Source organism: Myotis davidii, unplaced genomic scaffold (genome assembly GCF_000327345.1).
Source record: "Myotis davidii unplaced genomic scaffold, ASM32734v1 scaffold73, whole genome shotgun sequence".
Classification (NCBI taxonomy): Eukaryota; Metazoa; Chordata; class Mammalia; order Chiroptera; family Vespertilionidae; genus Myotis; species Myotis davidii.
The window spans coordinates 2,437,176-2,462,043 of record NW_006286675.1 but is presented as its reverse complement, the minus strand read 5'-3'; the positions used below and the strand labels follow the sequence as shown (position 1 = coordinate 2,462,043).

The 24,868-nt window shown below is 38.1% G+C and overlaps 1 protein-coding gene across 1 annotated transcript in view; it reads right to left on the bottom strand.

The window, feature by feature from the left end:
- The window catches only part of SETD5 (SET domain containing 5), an 82,831-nt gene extending 57,963 nt beyond the window's left edge, over positions 1 to 24,868 (bottom strand). The window contains 1 exon segment of the mRNA XM_015560352.1: positions 24,801 to 24,868. The gene's annotated coding sequence lies outside the window, so the exon portion shown is untranslated.

Genomic DNA, 24,868 nt, shown 5'->3' with positions numbered 1-24,868 from the left:
GAGATTATTTTATAAATCTCTTAAACTATTTAGACAAAACATAATTGGTCTCATGGAAAATTCTATTAGGAATGAAGGACAATGGGCAACAAGAACCTGTAAAACACAAATGAATAGAACCTGACCATACATGTTCTGTGATTATTTGGCAGACCAGGTAGGTAAGCATATAGCAGTAAGGGCATTCGTAGCTTAATAATTCTAATATGTCCAATCGGATTCCCCTCACCTCCTGATAGCTGAATCATTAATCTTTTTATTTAAAAACTGCTTGTAAAAATTATTCAAACACCACAAAAGCATAAAATAAAGTGAAATTCTTACAATTCCATTTTCCAAAGATATTCCAAAAATAAAATAACCCTACTGTTCTCAATCTGCTTTGTTCATTTAGTAGTAAGTTTTAGACATCTTTCTATATTCAAAGGAGATATACAAATTTACTTCTTCCTCTTAAATGATGGCACGGTATTTTATTCCATGGATCTACTGTGATTTAAGTCAGTCTTCTGCGGGTTGATGTTTAGATTGTCGCTAATTTTCCATGACACACACAATGCTGCACTGAATGGTTTGTGTGTGTGTATGTGTATGTGTGTGTATGTATGTATGTGTATATATATATCCTATATAATAAAAGCCTAATATGCAAATTGTCCTCTTGACTGGGAGTTCTGCAGGGAGTTCAACCACTTGCTATGACATGCATTGACCATCAGGGGGTGGTGCAGAACATGGCGGGTGTTGGTGACTCGGCACTGGCAGAGGAGGCTCTGCAGGCCCTGATGTGCCCAGATGAGAGTGGGACCAGGGTGGGATGGTGGAGCAGGTGAGTGGGCAGTGCCAGGCTACGGTGGGTGTGAGACACTGGTCCCTCGGTGGGGCCCGATCGCCCCTCTGATCTGATTACCATGCAGCCGCCAGGCTCCCATGCACTGAGGGAGCTGTGCAGGGGCCCAATGCCCTGCCAATCTGATCGTAGGGTGACCAGCCGGGGAGGTGGGGGGCGGGGCTGCTGCCCTGCTCCCTCTGTGCCTGGGAGCCAGGCAGTGGCAGGGCAATCGGGCCCCACAGGCAGTGACCAGCAGCAGCAGCAGGGCTGCCACCAGGCTCCCTCAGAGCCTGGGAGCTGGTGGGGCCATCAGATTGGTGGGGCAGGCAGGCAGCCCGGGAAGGGAGGCCCCAGCTGGCAGCTGGCAGTCACTAGGGACCTTACCTGTGCATGAATTTCGTGCATTGGGCTCTGTGTGTGTGTGTGTGTGTGTGTGTGTGTGTGTACTTTTGTTTATACATGTGCGCAAACATTTCCTTAAGACACATTCCTAAAAGTGGAACTACTAGAATGGCATGAGCATATTTATTAGCGATGCTGAACCACTTCTCAGAAAGTAAAAACTGTATTACACTCCCACAAACATAGTGGGAAGTCTACATTTTTTCATAAGTTTTTAAATACTTTCAATTCTTTCCTCAGTTTTTCTTAGAAGATTCTACATTCTAAAAGAAAACCCTAGAATGAAAATTAATTGTAAATACTCAACATTCTATTACCAAACTACTCACCAGAAGCTATACTGATAATAGAATTACTCAGAATAATTTGTAATTTAAAAAGTAATGGTGATGAAAGACATAAACTAAAAACAAAACATTGATATACATGTTAGGGCAAAAGTAGGTTTATAGTTGTTCGTATGGAAAAAGACAGGTTATGATTATTATAATAGCTTTATTAACGCAAAAGAATGTCACAATGCATATATGTACAATCTTGTAAGTGGCTGGAATTGCTGGCCTTCATTATTTACATATTCTTGTAGTCTACTTGCTATACTCAAACACACTTGAATACAGAGTTCTTTGTCATCAATAAACTTATTTTTGCCTACTCCTGTACAGTGTTTGGTCTATGCATAAAACGAGTCTATTTTTACTCATACAGTAGATTCCTGAGCAAAATGAAACCTTTGGAATGGTGAGTAGTACATTATTTTCCCAGAGGATGAGCATCTATGATGGTTTGTTATGAGACCCAAGAACTTCAAGAATTCCCATCACACAAAACATCAAAATATTGTAAAAACTTTTCTCTGAGATCTTAATGTGAAAAATGATTAAGCCTCTACACGGATGCTAATCTTTGGTCCAGTTTCAGTAAACATTTCAGCTGTATTTAGGCCAAAATTCTCATTCATTAATTCTTATAATAAATTAGCCCCAGGACACTAACAAAATAGTACTTTTTAGTTAATGAATATAACTGGCATAGTAAGCTGCTCCAAATCCTTATGCAAAAAAATAATTACAATTATATATTATACTAAATTTTCTGTTATTTTATTCTCCTTTAATCATCTCTGTGGGTTTTCCTGTCATATCACAGTTTGACCCTAAATAAAGCCCAGAATTCTAGCACTGAATAAAGTAAAACACGAAGTATTTTAGCATTTACCTGTTATTTTCCCTCTTTGTTGAGAAGTCTTCTATTTATAAACTTATTTTTTACTGAGTAAATATTTCTAAATGCTAAATTTTACTGCTTCTGAATACTATATTTCATTTTCCGGTACTTGGTAACCAAGTACTTAGTGCACAATATAAAAACTAAGACATCTTTTTTTAAAAAAATATTTTTATTGATTTCAGAGAAGATGGGAGAGGGAGAGATAGAAACATCAATGATGAGAGAGAATCTTTGATCGGTTGCCTCCTGAACACCCCACACTGGGGATCAAGCCCTCAGCACGGGTATATGCCCTGACCGGGAATTGAATCGTGTCCTCCTGGTTCAGAGGTAGATGCTCAACCACTGAACCACACCAGCTGGGCCAAACTAAGACACCATAAAAAAAAAAATCCTATACCCTAGATTATGAGAAATCTCTTATAGACCACCAATAACTTGGTTTCCAATCTTTTGGAAAAAAAGGAGTTTTTTAAAAGTGCCAAAATTTTGGGGTGGGGTAGGAGAAATCAATGGAGGGGATCAAAAGGTAGAAACCTCCAGTTATAAAGTAAATAAGTCATGGGGATACAACATACAGCATGGTGACTACAGTTAATACTGTACTGCATACCTGAAAGTTGCTGAGTGTAGATCTCAAAAGTTTATATCACAAGAAAAATAATACTTTTGGTAACCATGTAAGGTAAAGGATGTTAAGTAGACTGTTGTGATCATTTTGCAATGCATTTGGACTGAATCATTATGTTGTACACCCGCAACCAGTATGTTAATTAACCTACTTCAATTGGAAAAAATTTTTTTAAATGAGGCCACTGAGTGGGCCCTAATCCAATATGGTCAGTATCCTTACATGAAAAGGGAATTTGGAGACATGAAGAGACACTAAGAATGCATGCACACAAAGAAAGGATAATGTGAAGAGGCAGCAAGAGGGCAGGTCACCTGCAAACCAAGGAGAGAGGCCTCAGGAGAAACCAATCCTGCCAATATCTTAATCTTGGACTTCGAAAAGTGCAAAATTTTTTATTTATTGATTAGGAAAATAGAGTAAAACAATATTAGATCCTTTGCAACTGGGGCTCCTGGCCCACAAAGTACTAGCATCCATGAATAATTAGACAATTGACAATACTTCTGTACCATATCCTTTCATCTTATATCCTTAAGAACCACTTTTTATTTAGCCATTACAGGATTACATGATAATTTATATCCAGATAAATACATCAAATGATACTTGGGTAACAAAACAAAAAAAAAGAAAGAAACAAAAAGAAGACTTCTACTTAAGAAGGTATCCCCTTTGACCTAATGGGACAAAGGACCAGAAAGCCTGTTAAAGCAATGTGGTCTTCATGATCATCTCTGAATTCTAAAAAAATATTGCATGGCCCATAGCTCTTCAATGAGTTTAGGATTTCTTAAGAATCCACTAAGAGTCAATATTGTTTCACACTGAAATTCCAATTCTTTCCCCATTTGTTTATTAAAGCAAGAAGGAAACCCACTAGGCTTCCATTTACTCTAGTATCAATATTCAAAAATTGATTCTTAGTATGAGCATAACTACCTTGTTACTGTTTTTCTAGCTGATTTCAAACTTTGAACACACATACTTACAGGAATTCCTACCAACCCTTCTTTGGTGAACTGCTCAAAGGAGAAAGTATTTGCCTAATCTCTTCTTTGAGGAGATCTATAATAAATGTTTATTTGGCTATCAGTTTATAACAACATAGAAATACTAATTTACAAGCCAATGTTTGGGAGCTGCTTGTTACCATCCCTTATGCTGAAAAAATATCCTCTGGTGAGAATTAACAAAAAATAAATAAAAACTGAAATCACTGGTCATCTATAATAATAAAAGCATAATATGCTAATTAGATCGGACAGCTGAATGACCTTCTGGATGAAGCAGGGGCTACAAGGCCCGAGGCAAGCTGCCACAGCTGTGAGGGCCAAGCCCCATACCCGAATTTCGTGCATTGGGCCTCTAGTTTCTTCATAAGAAAACAAGTATGCTCACAGTGGGCACTGTGGTGGTACTCAATTTGGCCCAATAGATCAAAGGGACACACCTTTTTAGGCCCCAAAAGAACCCAGTCTAATATCTTCTTGGTTGCTTAGCAACCAAATCCTAGGGCACCTATATTTCTTAACCTTTTCGAAGAGTGATCACAGACTTCTATTAGACTCTGATAAAGACCATGAATATTTTCCTCAGAAAAACACCAATAAACCTTGTAAAACTTCTAGGGATTCATAGGCCCTTGTTCTATAACCCTTCCTGAACTGCATGCAGCCAGACTCGATATAGGGAGCCTGCAACTGACTGAATTATAAGGAAGGTATGGGTGACTGGAAGAGGCTCATTAACTTTTTTTTTAATACCAAAGATAATGAATAATCACTCTAGTAGGGGATGATGCCCAATAAAAAAACATATATTTTTCCTTTCTTTACCCAGATCCAGGAGCACCATCCAATTTCAGGCAAAGAATCCTAATGTAAAAACTGCCAAAACTTCAGATGGGTAGCAGTACCCAAAGTCAGGAGGAGAGAAAAGGGCAAGATTATACTGGTGAAGGTGGAAGGCTTTTTAAATAAAATAGAGAATATGGTATAATGAAAAGATTCTGGAATCATAAGGAGTTGACTCACCCTATTACTAGCTATGTGACCGCTCTAGTTCAGTTTGTTCATTTGTAAACCATCCCACTGCACTATTTTGAGAATTAAGTGACATAACATTCATAAGAGAACCTAGCAAGATATTTGACACATTGCAAGCACCCAACTATTGATATGCTGGGTTACATTAAAGAAGTAGAGAAAATAAGAAATGTAAATAGGAACCACTTTCCTACTTCCAAGCCAATAGTATGAAGTACAGGAGAGGAATTTACAGTTTGAGTCCTGTTAGTAATTCGCCAAATCCACTAACACTAAGATTTGCCAACAGTTACAGAATAACTGCACCCTAAATAGCCTATTAATTTTTTTAGAGAAATCTTGACTGGCACTGATTTGGTATTTATAAGATACCTTTTCAGATATTCAACTATTTTATAAAATGAAATCTATTGTATACTAAACATACTATTAATTTCCCATTTGCTTCTTCAATCTTCCTGTCAGGAATACCTTCCAGAATCTGTGTAGACCTCTTTAAAATATTAACATTTCCTCTTAGTATAAAGTCATTATATACCTACATAGCCACTCTATTTTCCTTTTGATTGGAAATATGTGATAGCTATAAGAGAAATTGGGTTCAGAGGGCAAGTCGCACTGATGGGGAGAGACTGAAAAATCTGATTATGTTTACTTGCCTGCTGTAACAAGTTTAAAGTTTTAAACTTTAAAACATTTTATTGTGAAAAATTTTAAATAAGTATAAAGTAAAATTTTATAAAGAACTTCATTTACTTACTATTTCAACAATTATCAACTCATATTCAATCTTGTTTATCTGTTAACTCTCCTCCACTCTAAAGCAAACACCAAACAACAAATTTCAACATTTAGCACATATCTCTAAAAAAGTGTACATTTTAATTCCTGTTTTGTTTTGTGGGGAGGGGAAAGATAACATTAGCCTATCATTTGTTCTTTCCTGGAACTCCCCATATCTAAAATAATAAGTTAGGACCCTGGCCAGGTAGCTCAGTTGGTTAGAGCGTCATCCTAATATGCTAAGGTTGCGGGTTTGAGCCCCAGTCAGGGTACATACAAGAAGCGACCAATGAATGCATAAATAAGGGGAACAACAAATAGATGTTTCTCTGTCTTCCTCTCTCAAATCAATAAACTAAATTAAAAAAAAGATAGGTAATATAAGGTATAATTAAAAGATTCTGGCTGGAATCCTAAGGACTTGTCATCCAATCTGAATTCATTTTGGCATTCCTCAATCTCACTGTAATCCTATCATATTAAAAACAAATAAAACTGCCCTGGCCGATGTGGTTCAGTTGGTTGGAAAGTCCTTCCATACACCAAAAGGCTCTGGGTTTGATTCCAGGTCAGGGCACATACCTAGGTGTCTGGTTCGATCTCATCAGGGCAGATCAGCCAGTTAATGTTTCTCTCACACATAGATATTTTTCTCTCTCTTTTCTCTCCCCCTCTCTCAAATCAATAAACATATCCTCGGGTGAGGATTAAAAGAAAGGAAGGAAGGAAGGAAGGAAGAAAGGAAGGAAGGAAGGAAGGAAGGAAGGAAAGAAGGAAGGAAAGAAAGAAAAGGGAGGACAAAAAGACAAGGGCATCCAATCTCATTTTATGAGGCTAGCATTACTCTGATAATAAAGCCAGACAAAAATACTATAAAAAAGGGAAAGTATAGGCCAATATTCCTGATGAACATAAGATACAAAAGTCTATTAGCAAAATGAATTCAACAGTACATACAGTAAAAGGATCACACATCATGATCAAGTGAGATTTATTCCGGGGATGCAAAAATGATTCAACTAGCCTTAGCTGGTTTGGCTCAATGGATAGAGCATTGGCCATTGGAGTAAAGAGTCCTGGGTTTGATTCCAGTCAAGGGCACTTACCTAAGTTGCAGGCTTGAACCCCAGCCCTGGTTAGGGCGCACACGGGAGGCAACCAATCAAAGTGTCACTGACGTTTCTCTGTCTCTCCCCCTCCCTTCCACTCTCTCTAAAATTCAATGAAAAAATATTCTCAGGTGAGGATTAACAACAAAAAAGGTTCAACTAACCAAATCAATAAATGCGATGTACCACATCAACAAAATGAAGAATAAAAAACAAATAGAGCCCTGACTGGTTTGGCTCAGTGGATAGAGCATCGGCCTGTGGACTGAAGGGTCCCAGGTTCGATCCCGGTCACGGGCATGTACCTTGGTTGCGGGCACATCCCCAGTAGGGGGTGTGCAGGAAGCAGCTGATTGATGTTTCCCTCTCATTGATGTTTCTAACTCTCTATCCCTCTCCCTTCATCTCTGTAAAATATCAATAAAATATATATTTTTTTAAAAAAACAAATAGATGAAGAAAATCTATGACAAAATTCAACATTTTTTTTCATAAAAACTCTCAACAAATTGGATATAGATAGAATGTATCTCAACATAACAGAACAAACACACAGCTAACATCATACTCAATGGTGAAGAGCTGAAAGCTTTTGTTTTAAGACCAGGAACAAGAATATGATGCACACTCTTGCCATTTTTATTCAAATAGTACTGAAAATCCAGAGCAATTAGCAACAAAAGACCTCCAAATCAGAAAGAATAAAATTCTCTGTATGCAGATGACATCTAGAAAACTCTGAAGACTCCACCAAAAAACAGACTAAACAAATTCTGTAAAGCTGCCGGATAGAAAAATCAATAAACAAAAATCAGTTGCATTTTATACAATAACAAGAGAACTACAGGAAAGAATAATAAAGAAAACAATCTCACAATAGCACCAAAAAGAATAAAATACTTTAGGAATATATTTAACCAAGGAAATGAAAGATCTGCACAGTGAAAACAATAAAAACACTGATGAAAGGAATTGAAGACACAAATGAATGGAAAAATATTCTGGGTTATTACCAAAAAGAGATAATAAATGCTAGATAGGATGTGGATACAAGGGAACCCTTGTACACTGTTGGTGGGAATGGAACTGGTATATCACTATGAAAAACAGTATGGAGGTTCCTCAAGAAATTAAAAATAGAACTACCATATGATCCAGCAATTCCGCTTTGGGGAATATATCCAAAAGGGGGAAAATCACCATCTGGAAGAGATAACACCTGGACTCCCATGCTCACCGCAGCACTATTCACAATAGCCGGGGTATGGAAACAACTTAAATATCTGTCAAAAGATGAATGGACTAAGAAAATGTTATATCTAGCTATTTACCTACAACAAAATATTACTCAACCATAAAAACAAGAAAATTCCGCCATGAGACAACATGGATGAACCCCGAGGGCATTATGCTAAGTAAAGTAAGCCAGATAGAGAAAGACAAATACTGAATGGTATTACTTATATGTGGAATCGATAAAAAAAAATTTACTACTATAGAAACAGAGAGTAGAATCGTGTTTGCAAGGGGCTGAAGGAGAAATGAGGAAAGGTTAGTAAAAGGGTACAAACTTTCAGTTATAAAAACTAATAAGGTCTGGGATCTAATGTATAACATGGTGACTCTAGTTGAGGGGTTGGAGAACGTCTTGCCCTCAGGTTGTATAAGGCCTGAAGTATCATTGGGCCTGGAGCTGCCAAGGCATTAGGGGTGAGTTAATTATGTTTGACAAAATATGACAGACTAATTTTTAAGCTGATTAATTTTGTATGGCTCACGAGTGATGTTATAAACATCAAAATGGCCCTTGTCAGAAAAAGTTTCCCCACTCCTGCTCTGGTTGATATTACTGTATATACTAGTACTGTGTGACTGAAATTTGCCAAGAGATTAGAACTTAAAGATTCTCACTCCTACAACCAAGAAAGGGAACAAATATAAAGGATTAATGTGCTAATTAACTTACTTGCTGGAATCCTTTCACAATGTATATGTATATCAAATCATCATGTTGAACACTGTAAATATATTATAATTTTACCTCAATAAAGCTAAGAAAAGCAAACAAACCAAAACAGCTTAACTAACGAGCAACCTGATGGTAAGAAAATGTTTCCTTAAAGCTCCCTTACCTATTAAGTCTTTCCTATAAAGTCTTTTTAAAAAATATATATTTTATTGATTTTTTAAAGAGAGGAAGAGAGAGGGATAGAGAGTTAGAAACATCGATCAGCTGCCTCCCGCACGCCCCCGACTGGGGATGTGCTCACAACTAAGGTACATGCCTTTGACCGGAATCGAACCTAGGACCCTCCAGTCCGCAGGCCGATGCTCTATCCACTGAGCCAAACCAGTTTGGGTTCTATTAAGTCTTTTTAATGTGAATGTATTAATATGGTAAGCACTGGCACATTGTGAACCCAGAAGCCTCAAATTTTAGTTAGACCCTGATTATTCCTTTGTTAATAGTTGGATCTTTTCATATAACTAATGGAGTCATGAAAATGAGGTGCTATATTTACAGCATGTAATAAGCACTACTTATCCTAAGTAAGGTGCATATAGAGTTTAAAGAATTGATCAAAATTTCGTAACAATAACAATTTTCAAATAAAAGCTAACATTTATTGGATGCTTATTTTTGTAGCAACCACTGTTCCCTCAATCACTTTACATCCATTAGTTCATGTGATGCCCACATCTTCGTTATGAGGAAGGTAATATTCCTACTTAGCCAAAGAATTAAATTTGCCAAACAATTACTCACCAAAGCTAAGAAACTTACCAAGGCCAGAATAAGAAAACTGCAAACTAAAATCTGAACCCAACTGCTTCACCATATGAATAGCCTGATTTAATAGTTTTTAGCCTATAATATAAATATATTAGAATGTGACATATATTGCTGAACTATGATACTGCAACTTCTTTCAGCTATCAGAATAAAAGAGACATTATTAAACAGGTTTCAGATTTAATTTAAAACTTATACAATCAAGCACTCTGAACTTTAAATGACTAAGTTAAAAAATAGATTACATTCTTTCTAAGATAATATCTAAATTTCAGATCTAAATTTCTTGAATTTTATTCATTCAAGAAATGTTAAATGACAGCGTTCTATTACAAGTAGAACCAGTGTCCCATGTGTTAGTCAGATTTAAGTGTCTGAAATCATCAGAGATAAATGGAAAATATCTAGCATTTCAAGAGAGATTAGGAAGTTTCCTATCTTGACTGTTTATATTAAGGCAAGAAATGTGGTTACCAGAAAAAAACCAGAAAAGTCAGTGTTCCTCTTCCATGGCCTAAAAATACTTATTAGTTACTGAAAAATCTAGAAGCAGATACTTTTAGTAAATGAACTTAAATGCTTCTTCTGTTATAATAAAAGTACCAGGATAAAAAAAGAAACACTGTAATCATGAATAATCTGTTAAGTCTTACATATAGGGACAGAAAGGGGACAGGGTGGAAAAGACTAGAAGTCAGATTTCTCTGTATACAGATATAAATTTCACTTAGTAACCACATTTTATGTAATTACAAAACAAAAAGCAGTCCCTGAAAAATCTGAAATGACTAAAAAAATTTACCTCTGTGTATCAAGTTGGTGGAATAACCACATAGAGAACTATTCCAAGTGATTTTAAAACACTGTAATCTGACCGTATTTTTTAGAGGGACATAGTCTAACGTCAAAAACAAACAACTCCACTTTCCAGTATCATACTGTTCTGACATTCTAAAACTGTTTTGTATGTATTGTAGGATAAATCAAAGAGTAATTACAATGGTGTTAGCAAAAATTGGAATTTTGGGTGTGGGGAAAGATTAGGATTATTTAAATATCATATAGTATTGAATTCAAAATAAAAGTTACCAAACACCAACAACTGAGATTTAAAAAAAGAAACAAAGAGAGCAGAAAAGAAACCACTTTTTAGTTCTGTCCACTGAAAAGGTCTGCAGGGGTGGGCAAACTTTTTGACTCGAGGGCCACAATGGGTTCTTAAACTGGACTGGAGGGCCGGAACAAAAGCATGGATGGAGTGTTTATGTGAACTAATATAAATTCAAAGTAAACATCATTACATAAAAGGGTATAGTCTTTATTTTTTTTTAGTTTTATTCATTTCAAACGGGCCGAATCCGGCCCGCGGGCTCTAGTTTGCCCACGGCTGGTCTAGAAACAAGAACCAAACCAAGAGCAATGGAACATCTTGTCATATGAGAAAGCAAAGAACTAAAAAAAAAAAAAAAAAAAAAAAAAGCCAGGTACTGATTGAGAATGAGGGAAAAAAAACTTAACACATCATGGACGATCACGTGAATTCTCGCTTCACATTACACGACCCTTGAGTCCGCAGGCAGATGCTCTATCCACTGAGCCAAACCGGTTTGGCAGATATTTAATTTTAAAGCATGCCTTTAACATTTATGTAAAATGGTTTTGTACTCGTTCAATACAAATTTATCTGGCCACTGAGTAAAGCTAGCAATAAAGCTACTGGTCCGCACACAATGTGTTAAGAGTCAAGAGCCGATTGTGGGAAAATCTGAATGTCAAAAATAATAATTACAAGGGACTGAAACACATAAATATATTTAAAACCACAAATATACAATAATGCCCTGGCTGGTATGGCTTGGTTGGAGTATCATTCCATACACCAAAAGGTTGCAGGTGTGATTCCTAGTCAGGGTGGCAATGGGAAGCAACCAATCAATGTTTTTCTCTCTCTCTCCTTCTCCCTTCCTCTTTGAAAATATGTCCTCGGGTAAGGATTTTTAAAAAAGTACACAATAATAACGCTTCATTGATCACCTTTGGAGGTTGCTAGGTTACCAAACATTATTTAGAAAACTAGTAAGGGGAAAAACAGGCACCAATCTTGCCTTTTGTATTCAAATGCATCTTAGGGTAAGCAAATAATTACAGAAAAAAAATGAAGTAGTGATAAAATATCACTACTTCACAATCATCCTATATAATAAAAACCTAATATGCAAATTGACCTAACGGCAGAATGACTGTGCCAGTCGCCTCTGTGCAAGTAGGCCAGGCCCTGTGGTGGGCACTTGGGAATGCCATAAAAAAAATCGACATAGTCCTTGACCCCAAGTATTCAGCCGTTAGCAGATAAGAGAGACAAAGGAAAAGCCCAACCCTGGCCAGGTGTTTCAGTTGGTTGAGTATCATTCCATACACCAAAAGGTTGCAGGTGTGATTCCTAGTCAGGGTGGCAATGGGAAGCAACCAATCAATGTTTTTCTCTCTCTCTCCTTCTCCCTTCCTCTTTGAAAATATGTCCTCGGGTAAGGATTTTTAAAAAAGTACACAATAATAACGCTTCATTGATCACCTTTGGAGGTTGCTAGGTTACCAAACATTATTTAGAAAACTAGTAAGGGGAAAAACAGGCACCAATCTTGCCTTTTGTATTCAAATGCATCTTAGGGTAAGCAAATAATTACAGAAAAAAAATGAAGTAGTGATAAAATATCACTACTTCACAATCATCCTATATAATAAAAACCTAATATGCAAATTGACCTAACGGCAGAATGACTGTGCCAGTCGCCTCTCCTCCCCATCCCCATTGCCACACAGAGGGAGGCAACTGGCAGCAGTAGCAGGGGGTGGTGCCAGCGAACAGGCGATGCCAGGCCGGCCAAGGTGGGTGCCAGCAGGGGACCCTGATCACCCAGCTGGTCGCTCCCCATCACCAGCCAGGCCCAGGGACCCGACCCATGCACGAATTTTGTGCACTGGGCCTCTAGTAATGGAAATAATCTGGGCCTGTTGTTCTTAAACTGTTTTTGGAACTCCTGAAGTTCCCCAGATTCTTTCAGGAAATATGGGCGATCTTTCCCTTTTCACCTACTTATCTGTGTGAGAACAAATTTTCGTCATATTCTTCAACCAAAACAAACACAAATTAAATGCAGAAGGATCTATGAGAAAACTGTTGTCTTTCATTAAGCCAGATAGATAGATACTAAGGAGATTTGCAAAAATGGAAAATAATGCCACTTAAAAAAATTAGGTATTTCCACAAAAATCATGTTACTTAGGTAAGCAGAATTTGTTACTGTTATTTTAAAATCAATTGATAATTAAGATTTTTTTCCCTCAGTTTTAAATCTGGTAAATCTTGATATAACCTACACAAACAAAAGGTCTTTGGGGCCTTTAATTTTTTAGAGTGTACAGCTTAAGAATGGCTGATCTAGGCAATAAATAGCAACAGCTGCTTAACATCACATAGACAAGTAGGTATTAGGTAATTCTCAAGGAAGTACATAGTATTCTTATAAAAGTGTACTTGCAATTGATCTAATCACTATTTACATGAAATATGGACGTGGGTGGGTTGTCATCTTATAGAATACTAGGGGACAGTGCATGAATTCATGCACCTTGAAAGGAACTGTGGGCTGTGAGGTTGCGGTGGGCACGGGGGCAGTTCTCAGCTCCTCCTCCATGCCCCCACCCAGCCCCTCCTGCCAGGGCCCCGGTCCCATTTTCCAGCAGCCCCGCTCCCGCCCCTCCCACGCTCTGAGGGAGCCAGCCCCGCTTACACCTGCTGACAGCAGAGAGCAACTGGGGCCAGCGCCAGCAGTGGGTGCGAGTGGGGCTAGCGCCGTCAGCGGGTGCGAGCAGTGGCTGCTAACCCGATCACCCCTCAGGAGCAGGGGGAGGCGGAGAAGCCCTCAGGGGCGATCGGGGCCAGCAGTGGGTTCAAGCAGCAGCTTCAGTGCCAGGTGCAAGCAGGACCGGTACCAACAGTACGCGTGAGCGCTGGGCAGGACCAAGGCGCACGGGAGCAAAGAATTTTCAGTAACCACCAGAAGCTTGCCCCGATGACAGCAACCGGCGCCCTGCCTTGGTCTGGTGCCCCTGCTCAGCTGCTCCACCATCCTGCCGTGGCCAACACCCGCCATGTTGCGTGCTCTACTGCCTGCTGCCCACGCCCGCAATGGTCCACAGTGCGCCCCCTGGTAGTCAGCACACGTCATAGCAACCAGTTGTTCCGCCGTTCAGTCTAATTGCATATTAGGGTTTTGTATAGATCAGGCGTGGGCAAACTACGGCCCGCGGGCAGGATCCGGCCCGTTTGAAATGAATAAAACTAAAAAAATAAAAACCCGTATCCTTTTATGTAATGATGTTTACTTTGAATTTATATTAGTTCACACAAACACTCCATCCATGCTTTTGTTCCGGCCCTCCAGTCCAGTTTAAGAACCCATTGTGGCCCTCGAGTCAAAAAGTTTGCCCACCCCTGGTATAGGTAGATGTTAAGTGACACCATGTACACGCAACCTCCAACATCCAAAGAGTAGGAACTTTACAAGATGATAAATTCCTTTAATAAGTGTATTACATTATATGAAAATGAGAGTGAGAGAATCTATAAATTCGAAAGACTCAAATTTATCAACCAAATGCAATGTATGGACCTTATCTTGGTTTAAATAAAATCCAAAAAGAGTCTCCTTTTCTATTCTCTCTATTTTGTTGTATTTGGACTTTTTCATAATAAAAAAATTTAATCAAATATATATCTATCCCCTCCCTTACTATAAGGAAAAGAAAAAGGCATCCTAAAAATCACTCATGTAAAAAAGGGGGTTCAGAGAGGACAAAAGATAAATCCTTGCAGCGAGAATCACAACTATATAAAAGACAAATAAATGGATTGCTATGTAGTGACAATAAGACCCATGATCTTTTGTAATAAGGACAAGCACATAATTTATGGTCCAAATTGGGACATTTTTGAGAAAGAAGTGCCATTACTAATTATTCAGTAGTCATAAACCAGGGCTGTCCCAGGGAAACCAAGACATATGGTGACTCTATCTGTAAAATATTCAAATTTAAAATCATTTTCACAAAAGATATTCAACACAATCCTTTGGGTAACTACTTTCCACAGCAACATATTCCTAATATTGTTTTCAGAAAAACTAAGGTATTCTACACAAAAAAATTTTTCATCTCTTGCCTGGCACATAGCTATTTCGTAAAGATGTCTACTTCTCTTCTTATTGCTCAGTGTACTCTGCAAACTTCCAGCAATTCCTTTTCATGATAACTATAAGTGGAAAGTTACACTAACCCAGAACCTTGCTTCTCTAAAAATACATGTCTTCCCATGGGTCTTCACATAGGCCCAGTCGGATTCCTATTCAATTTATGAACGGATACTTTATTCCTAGCAACACTTCAAATCTTAAGAGCCTAGGGATTAACTAAGGAAGAGTGAGGTAAAAACATCTGGGTCAGACCAACCAGCCTAGGCTCTGAAGTAAGAAGAGCCTTGGAGCTGGCATTATTACCTATTTGGTCTAAGTGGAATGGCTACAGTAACTTCAGAACTCCATATATGATATGTCAGCATAATTTTCATTTTTTTTGGATTTTTAGTAAATATTTTAAATTAGTGTTTATATAATGTGCCATCAATAAGGTAACTACCTGTTCAATCTATGAGTACTTTATGCCACTTCATAAGTTTAAAAACTTTTGCCCTGGCAGCGTTGCCCAGTCAAGGGCATGTACCTAGGTTGTGGGTTCAATCCCAGGCACCCCGATGGAGGTGGGGGCGGGGGTGGAAGGCACCCCCCCACTCCTGCTCCTCTCTAAAACTCAATGGAAAAAATATCCTTGGGCAAGGATTAACAAAAAGTTAAACGTTTAAAATAAAAGTAGCCTAAATATGCAACAATTTGGTACAATTTTAGCCTCATCCTACAATGTGCATTGGCATCATGACAATCTACCCTTATTTTGTTCTATTACTAATCTATGACATTAAAGTTCTAATTGCCATAAATAAAACTAAAATTATCTAGCAATAACAAACATAAAAGGGGACTTCAAAAATTTGGACTAATGCCCTGGCCAGGTGGCTCAGTTGGAGTGTCCCCCTGTACACCAAAAGGTTGCAGGTTCTATCCCAAGTCAGGGTGTGTACTAGAGACTTCTCTCACATTGAGGCTCCCACCCTGTCTCCCTCTCCCTGTCTCTGAACATATTCTCAGGTGAGTAAAAAAAAAAAAAAAAAATTGGACTAGCTTCTACATTTTCCTCAGATCTTTTTAAAAAATCATTCCACCTAATATTTTTCAGGTTGTGGGCAAAAAACATTTATTTAACTTGCATGGCTATAGTAGTTTGTGCCATAGAAACTGAGAAAATAAAAATTTATGCATCCAGGCAATAATCTAATGCTACATTGAGCATGCAATCAATCATACTGCAGCAACAATCCTTTGTTCTATTTTAAGAGTTTAAACTCTTTTGTCTTTAGAACTAAAATAAAGTTTTAAAAAATGTGCCTAAGTTTCTATCCCAAATGTTATAATAACATTTATATTTTTTAATAATCAGTTCTAACTGTGGCTCTTCCCTTTCTGTCTGGTTTCTCTTATTAAAACAAGTTAACTCTCAACGGCCTACATTAATAAAGAAAAAGGTACCATAAATGCAGAGGTAGTGTAACTGCCAACAGGTCCTTCCAGGTTCTTCTTCATAAATAAAACCGTCCTTGGATACCAAAGAGTGATTATTAACTACAGATCATCCTCCTTCACAAAGCCGTGAGAGCAAAAACTACATGTGTTGTGGCATGCAGAAGTTAGTGGGAGGAGACAGAATTTTTCAACACAGGCCAAAGATCACAACAGGACAAAAATACAAAACCATGGCCCTGATCGGTTTGGCTCAGTGGATAGAGCGTCAGCCTGCGGACTGAAGGGTCCCGGGTTCGATTCCAGTCAAAGGCATGTACCTTGGTTGCAGGCACATCCCCAGTGGGGGGTGAGCAGGAGGCAGCTGATCGATGTTTCTCTCTCATCGATGTTTCTAACTCTCTATCCCTCTCCCTTCCTCTCTGTAAAAAAAACAATAAAATATCTTAAAAAAAATACAAAACCATGAACATGGGGGGGAGGGGCAACGCAGAAAAGAAACAACCTCATATAAAAACGACAACAATGGGTGTAAATCTAAAACAATGAGATATATCTTGGACCTATGTTAAAATTAACATGCCAACATTATTAAATATGCTAACATGATACTGAAACAGCCTATTCAGATAATAATTTCTAAGAATTATGAAATAATCTTCTTACTATACTCAGCAATGAACACATTATTAGATTCCTGGATTTTATGAGTCTTCACATTTCAGGAGTGGGAAGGAGAAAATCTCAGCGGTCAAAGGCAGCAATAGAAATGATAAAAATGAAATTTCTTGTTTTTTTTTGGGGGGGGGGAGTGGTGGTATGGGAAAAAGATCTGAATAACATTAATTATGCAGCTTGAAGAAAGAACTCTGAAGAATGAAAAATTTATATTCTAACAATTTCGCCTCCACTACAATAGAGGTAAGCATAAATGAAGGTTTAATTTTTAACATTATTTTAGTTATAAATCTGAATTACACAAATTAGTAATTCTCAATACAAACTGCAAATATTCTCTACAGAAGAGAGCCTCTCCCTTCAAGCCAATAATAATAATGCAGTGGCATTTGGCAGAAATAACAACTGTGTGAACGGCCAATGAAAATTAACTATATGTAAAAATATTTTGTTCTATAAAGCTAAGAATCTGAAATGGTTTATCAAGAAAGTAGAAGACACCGAAGTTACAAAGTCTCTTTAACTACTGACTTTTAGGAATAAGACAAATGAACTTCATATTTAAGTACATGTAAAAAATCCATAATCATAATAAAAATCCTATTAAACCATCCAATTTTCCCCTTTTGTCCTAGTTTCTTTTTTGCTGGGGAGAAGCATTGTGGGATAATAACAGCAGGAAATCAGGTGGAGCAGCTGCAATGGCAAGATGAGATACAGTGCTATGTTTTACCTCCATTGTAGCCTATTGCTGGATGGGTTTTATTGAAAATGAGACTAGCTGTTTGGGGAGTCAAAGCAGTTATCAATACCTTTGGGATCAAAATGTGCCCCCCTCCCCACCATACTTTTGCCAGGAACTTTTTCGGTCCTCTGGCAAGATTCAGGTAAGAGGAGCAGTAGAAGCCACAATGAAAAAATTTCTAATTATCTGGGAAGTGGGATATGTGTATGTGCGCAGAGCTAACGATGTGGGTCCTAGTACATGTAGAGAAAACTGTCTGGAATAGAGGTCAGGTTTGAACTAGATGGCTTCTATTTTAGTCCCACAAATCTATGGAAATAATCTATGTGAATGAATTATAAAGGGAAGGAACAACTAACTACCTTAAATTTCTATAGTGATAGAAAATATAGCCTACTAAATCTCATGGTAACATTGTTGCTATTTTACTGATAAAAAAGTTCTGAACGACAATCATAATTAAGTCACTCAAATATCCCTTTTCAGACAAAATATTATGTCATTGCTGCCAAGACCAATACACACAGAAATTTAAAGTTAAGTAGGTAACACATGTATCTTTCTTTTGCGGAGAGAGAAGGCACAAAGTTTGGTCAGGCTTGCTTAATATTACAATGTGAATTAAAGGCAGTTTTTAGTTATTCTACTAAGTTAAAACACACACCTCTTCTTTGCTAACAGTCACAATCTCTGGATCCATAAGTAAAAATTAGCATTGCAGTATCCTTACAGATAGTCTCCTGCAGTCTGGATAGAAGGGAAATCTTTAAGGCTAGTTTAATAACATTGCAATACAGGTGGCATCTTAATTTCAGCAACAGATGTACTCTTGGAAAACTGAGTTCTAACCGATTATTTCTAAACATCAAATTCTCTTAAAATATATTGAGCATTTAAAAGAAACTCAGCATATACTCCTTTATTAAGAAGGAATCCTTTTGCAATCCAAATAATTGCTATCTAATTTTTCTATGAATGCAATTCTTTAATATTTTGGTAAGAAAAACCCCACAACTAACACACATGTACTAGTATCAACATTTATTTTAAAAGTAACTAAAAATACTGTTCAGAACACTGAGCCTTTTAACATATTAATGAAAACTTCCATTGGGCCCAAACTTTGAATATTTCATTATAATTTTGCTGTAAGTGCCAGATAACCCACAGATCTCTTCCAACTCTAAGATTCATATTAATTCTAATAACATGGATGCAACCACCACACTTTTAGTTGGGAATTAAGCAAGATGTATCAAACAAGGCAGTGCCAACACCATAAAAGTGGGGGAAGGAAAAATCTCTGGGGAATATCAGGTTCTTCAGGAAGCAAGGCAAGACTGAAACAGTAAGTAGCCTTTCTTCAGTTAGCATTGTACACGATGGCAAGCCAACATGTAAATGCTGGAGGATGTTCTCTACATTATAAAACTGGGATTAACAATATGCAACTATTTTACAAAGGGAAACAAATTATTTTTTACCTATTTTGGTCTAATTCCAACTCAAATAAAGACAATGTGTATGCTGAAATTTAAGTTTTATTCAGCTATAATATCCTTTTCCATTTCTTAAATGAGAATTCTGCTCTAGAGGCTCCAGAACTGCTCTACTCAGGAGGTGACTTGTATTTAGGAGAATGGAGTGCATGGAATTTATTTTCTTTTCATCTACACAAAGCTTTAATTTTTTATTTTTCCTTGGAGGAGAGGATGGGCCCCTACCATATATTCAGGGATATACTAAATTTCAGGTTAACAGTATAAGGTTGGCACAAATTCAATGCTTCAGTAGGAAATACAAATGATTTCTTTAATTGTATGCCAAAGTGAATAATCTCCCAGGGAAAAGAACCTCCTCCTCCTGTCTTTCCTACCTCCCACCCCTCCCCCACCAACATTGCCTCCCTGCTGTGCAAAGAGCCCTTTGTCCTGCCCCACACTTATCTAGCTGTTTGGCCATATTGACAGGCCAACTAAAGGCATAATAAGGGAGTCAGTATGACATAAGCAGCTGGCAATTTGAAACAAAAATCTTCCTTTCTACTCAAACCAAATCCTGATGCAGAGGTCTCAAGCTCCTCCCATGTTTTCATCTTTTTTAAAACAGAGCAGCTAGGAATTTGGCATTTTCCCTCAATTAGGTAGCACAACAAAAACTTGATTTCCCAGATAGAAACAAATTCTGTATAAATTCCTATGTCCTTTGCTTTTTTGTGTGTGATTCATAACATAGGTCAAGGAGTATTCCCAGCTTTGGGTGTATATACATAACTAACATGACTAAGAAAATGATTCTTATTACTTTAGTTTGCCACCAAAACTCTGAGAATTCTCATGCTATGAAGAAAGGAAGAGCACAGAAGAGAAAGCAGTCAGACCAAACCAACAGTCGAATGCATGAGGCAAACCTGGCCAAATAACCTTCGTTTTTAAAAAATACTAAGATCTCATTCCAATAAGCAGAAAATTCCTTTCCCCTGTCTTTATATCAAAGATAGTTAATGTGATCCTTACATCTCTCCCTGAGGTATTCAGCAAACAAAATCAATATGGTGCAAAAACTGAGAGGCAGGATGGGATTACAAATTCCTTGCTCAGTGAGGGTTAGTATAAAGTAGACCGAGATTTAGCTTCATTGTTCCTTTGTTATATTTCAAATTTGCTTCATAAAGTGTTAAAGAGTCTGAATATATTTAGTCAGAATAAAAGAATTCTCTAAAGTGAGGTTTTCTAACAGCTTCTCCCTCCCCCAAGTTACTGGGTATCTTTTACTCGATTTAGATAAATACATAACAGGATACTTTTCATAAGACTCTGGTTTAACAAAATATGTATTGATAAGTGAAAGAAATTATATTCTCTCATCTTTCATGAACTTCCCCAAATCTTTACAAGGTACATCAATCACTGAATCAAATGAAAGGTTAAAAATGCCATTTTACCACGTATTTTTGAAATTTCAGCTGTAAAATAACGGTACCAATTACTGTCTATCATACTTTTTAAGCCCATAAAAGGATGTTTTAAATCAAATTACAAATAGCAATCACTTGTATTAAAATATACATTATCTCACACATTTTGCAGTCAGAGTAAGTTTTGTCTTAAAATATTCCTATCAAGCTTTAGTTTCCAATACCTGAAACATTTTTTATAAACAAAATTCACTGCGAGGCCTTTTAGTTTCAAATTAAACTGACAAATCATCAGAATGGAATTAGAAGTTATAAGAAAATTATATTCTATTTATGATCCAATTTCTCATTGATAGTATGTACCTAATAACCACGGAATATCCTTAACTATGGCCTAATGTTTCGTAAGTTATTTCAATACGAAGAGGACAAAATAAAAGTGGTTGTCTGCACATCTGCATTTTGCCCTATGTTATTTTCCTATCCAAAGGCAAAAGTAAATAACCAGTCACCCCCAGAAAGGCCAGAATAACTTCAGAAAGCAGGTAAGTTCCTGGACACAAAACAGTATCAGAAGATACAAAAATTTTCAAGCATATTGATTAAATAAATCCTATGAAAAAGGCCTCTATGATATTTCAGAAAATAATCACATTAAGATCACGATGGATTCCAAACAGGAAACACAAGTGAAAAAAGTGATTATTTTATAAGGTAACATTAACATATAACTTAAGCTAAAAAACATATCTAAAATGTTAAATAACCACTATGAGTGAAACCATATTTATTTGATATGGCATCTTTTATATATGATAGTGATAACATTAAAACCACCTAAAAATATTATCCATGAAAAGTTCCGTTTCATTAGTCAGTGCATATCACTGAGACAACACAAGCCACATTTGTGAATGACACGACTCATTTCCGTTCTTTTGGTTCCCTGCCACAAATGCCACAGTCATGCTATACATTATAGATTTAAATTTAAGTACATTTACACAAAGCTAAACATACAAAATTTTGAGGGGAAAAAATATAGCATGCAAGCACCTTGTGGGGTGGGGAAGAGACAACCCAACTGTTAAGAACTGTATAAAATTGGTGGTATATTTGAATGGTGCCTCTCCTTCAAGTACTTCCATACGCAATAAACTGTTCTGTTTAATCAAAGATTTTCCTAATGTGCAGGAGCTGTGGGGGAGGGGAAACCACATAAGAGGCCATCTTCTCAAGTATCCTGTATACTATTTATTCGATTTCTGAATATTCTTTCTGGGCTGTCCTATGTCTCAGATGGATCATGGCCAAACATACATCCTTGTGGTCTTAGAAGACTACCTCCAGTATGCATGTAATGAATTCATTTTATAGGTCAAACTCCAAAGAAATAACTCAATTTGCAGAATTCTATTACTGATACAGAAATTAAGAAAATACTTCAAAGATTTATATTTACAAGTCATTTTGAAAAGGGCGCTTCTTTTTAGAGTTTAAGATTACAAATTTAGTAAAATGTTTATCAAAACATCTATTCAACAAGGTAAATATGGCCTAACAAATGAAAAAAAAGGAGACACACAAAATATGAAATTGATTGAAATATTAAAACTCTAATGAAACTTTCAGTCCTATTAAAGCACAAATCTACAGATAAAAACCAAAAATCTGCCAAAACCCCCCAAGAAACAAACAAAAAAGAAAAACTCTAACTATGATCCAGTTTCTAGATGTTGCTAATATCCATAAATGGGTAGAAGGTTATGAATTCTCATCTCCCCACCAATAAAATGAAAACCAGCTCAGCAATGAAAATTCCCAGGAAAGCAAGGTTTCTTCTTAGTCCTGAAGCAGCTATTGCCTAAGTGGAGCTCCCTGCAGCCAACAGCATTAATGGAGGCTGCACTGCTGTCCTTCCCTGGAGACGGCAGCCAGCACTACTCAAGCTTCTCACGTAGCAACCAGAGTTCCAGAGCCAGCAGCTGCTGCTGCCTTGTATACTCAGTCCTGTGATCCAACCCAAAGAACAACCTTTTTCTTACCCCACCCCCACCCCTTACACACTTTTTTTTGGACCAATGTTCCATGCCAGAAGAGCTGGAATTATGCTTTGAGAAAGAAACACCCTAAATCCTTTTAGTTTTAAACTAAGGGCCTTTTATTAGAAAAACCACTATTTACCAAATTCCAGATATCCATTTTAATTAAGCCAGCAATTTAGGAGTGAAGATTAAGCTTTAGTCTTTAAAAGGCCAATTTTCCAAGGACTCTCTTTACAGTCAAATTTAAATTTGCAGCTAGAGATAGAGACTTGTGTCATGCCCCCCCAAAGGCCATAATTCATTTCTGAATCTTCATGACAGTCTGAGTAAACCTTAAAAACTCTAATTCCATAACTGACCAGAATTTTTGGCTATAGAAGAAAACGAATGATCCACCTGAGAAAACTGGAAGAAATCCAATAAAAAAAAATTTCCTGTGTTCTTCAAGAGGCCCAGAATATGTGAATATTCTTTGCTTTAGTCCTAGCTCAGATTCCACACATCTAAAATTACAACTTACAACTTTTTTTCCTGAGTGATCTAAAAGCATCAGTGATATAAAATTAACCACCAAGAAATTTTCCCAAATAGGGGGTACACAAACATTCTCCCGAAAAGCTCATAAATGCTCAACTCAGCTGGATCCTCCCCAACCAAAAGTTTTTTGTTGGATCTGCCCAACAACAACAACAAAAATCTAAGTATGGTCTTGGTTAAAAGTCATTTATAAGCATCTCCTTTAGTCAAATGATGAAAAGGCATTAGCAGAGAACCTGGGGATTCTTTCAGTACTATGAGCAAGGGAGGAAAAGGGAGAAATGAACTAAAATAGAGACAAAGCTCAATGGAACCCGGAGATCTGGGCACGAAACGAGTTACTGGTGAACACATTGCACAAGTAACATGAGAAAGCAGAAAATGCAGGTCATACATGCACCCCTGACCCAGACCAGCAGGGCTGGCTGCAGCATCCGTATCCAAGGGAAAGATCAGTTATTCCTAACAAGTGATACGCAAAAGAGCTCCATAGAATACATTAGCATGGAGGGGGCTTTCCCAACAGCTAAACTTTCCCTCTCACGCGATTCACCATGGCTTTTTTTTCTCACCGTCATTCCCTTCGCATCCCTTAGCTCCCACGCAGGGGGAATGGGGATTCATCAAGGGTACATTTTTCTGCCTTTAAAGACCTTCTCAAAGGATCGCTCTCCACGCCCAAGGCTGGGAGAACGACACAGCCTGGCTCAACTCCAAGCTCAAACCCGACCGATTCAAGAATAGGACTCTCTCGGAGATACTGGGGTAGAAGCCACCGAGAACCCCAAAATGTGAGGTGGGGCTGGCGAAGGCAATGCCGTTGGTGTGGGAAAGGAAGCAATCATCTGGGATGGGGACCCGAGGACGAGGGGAAAGGCGTCCAGGAACGTGATGAAGAGACACAGGCCCCCAGAACCATCAGAGTTGTCACCAGGCCGCACGAACCGGGGTGGTTGGGGCGGGGATTTGGGGAGGGGGGAAAAGTATGCCTGTGTATGTTAAGAGGACAGCGAGAGGCCTAGCCTCAAGTCAAAGGTAAACGTGGACTAGGCAGTTCCCAGGAAAAGGGGGTGAAGAGACGTGGGGGGAGGGGAAGCGTCCTGACCCAGGAAAGACATGAAAAGGGTAGTGGGGTCGACTGGATGACGAAGGGGACCTCTCTCCCCGGGGAAGAGGAATGCGATGGTGTCCAGGGGGGTGACGAGGGGGGTGAGAAGGGGCAGCATCCTCCTGCTAAGAGCCTGGGAGGGCCAGGCCCAAGTCCCGAAAGCGAGCGCGGGGAGACGGAGGAGGTGACCCTTCCCTCCCCCGGGGCCCGGTGTGAGGGAGGGTAGGTCCCTCTTTTCTGTCGGACCCTTACCTTGTCCCAGGCGCTGCCGGGGCCTGGGCCCGGGCTGCGGCGCTCGGCACTCCCGGGAGGCAGGAGGA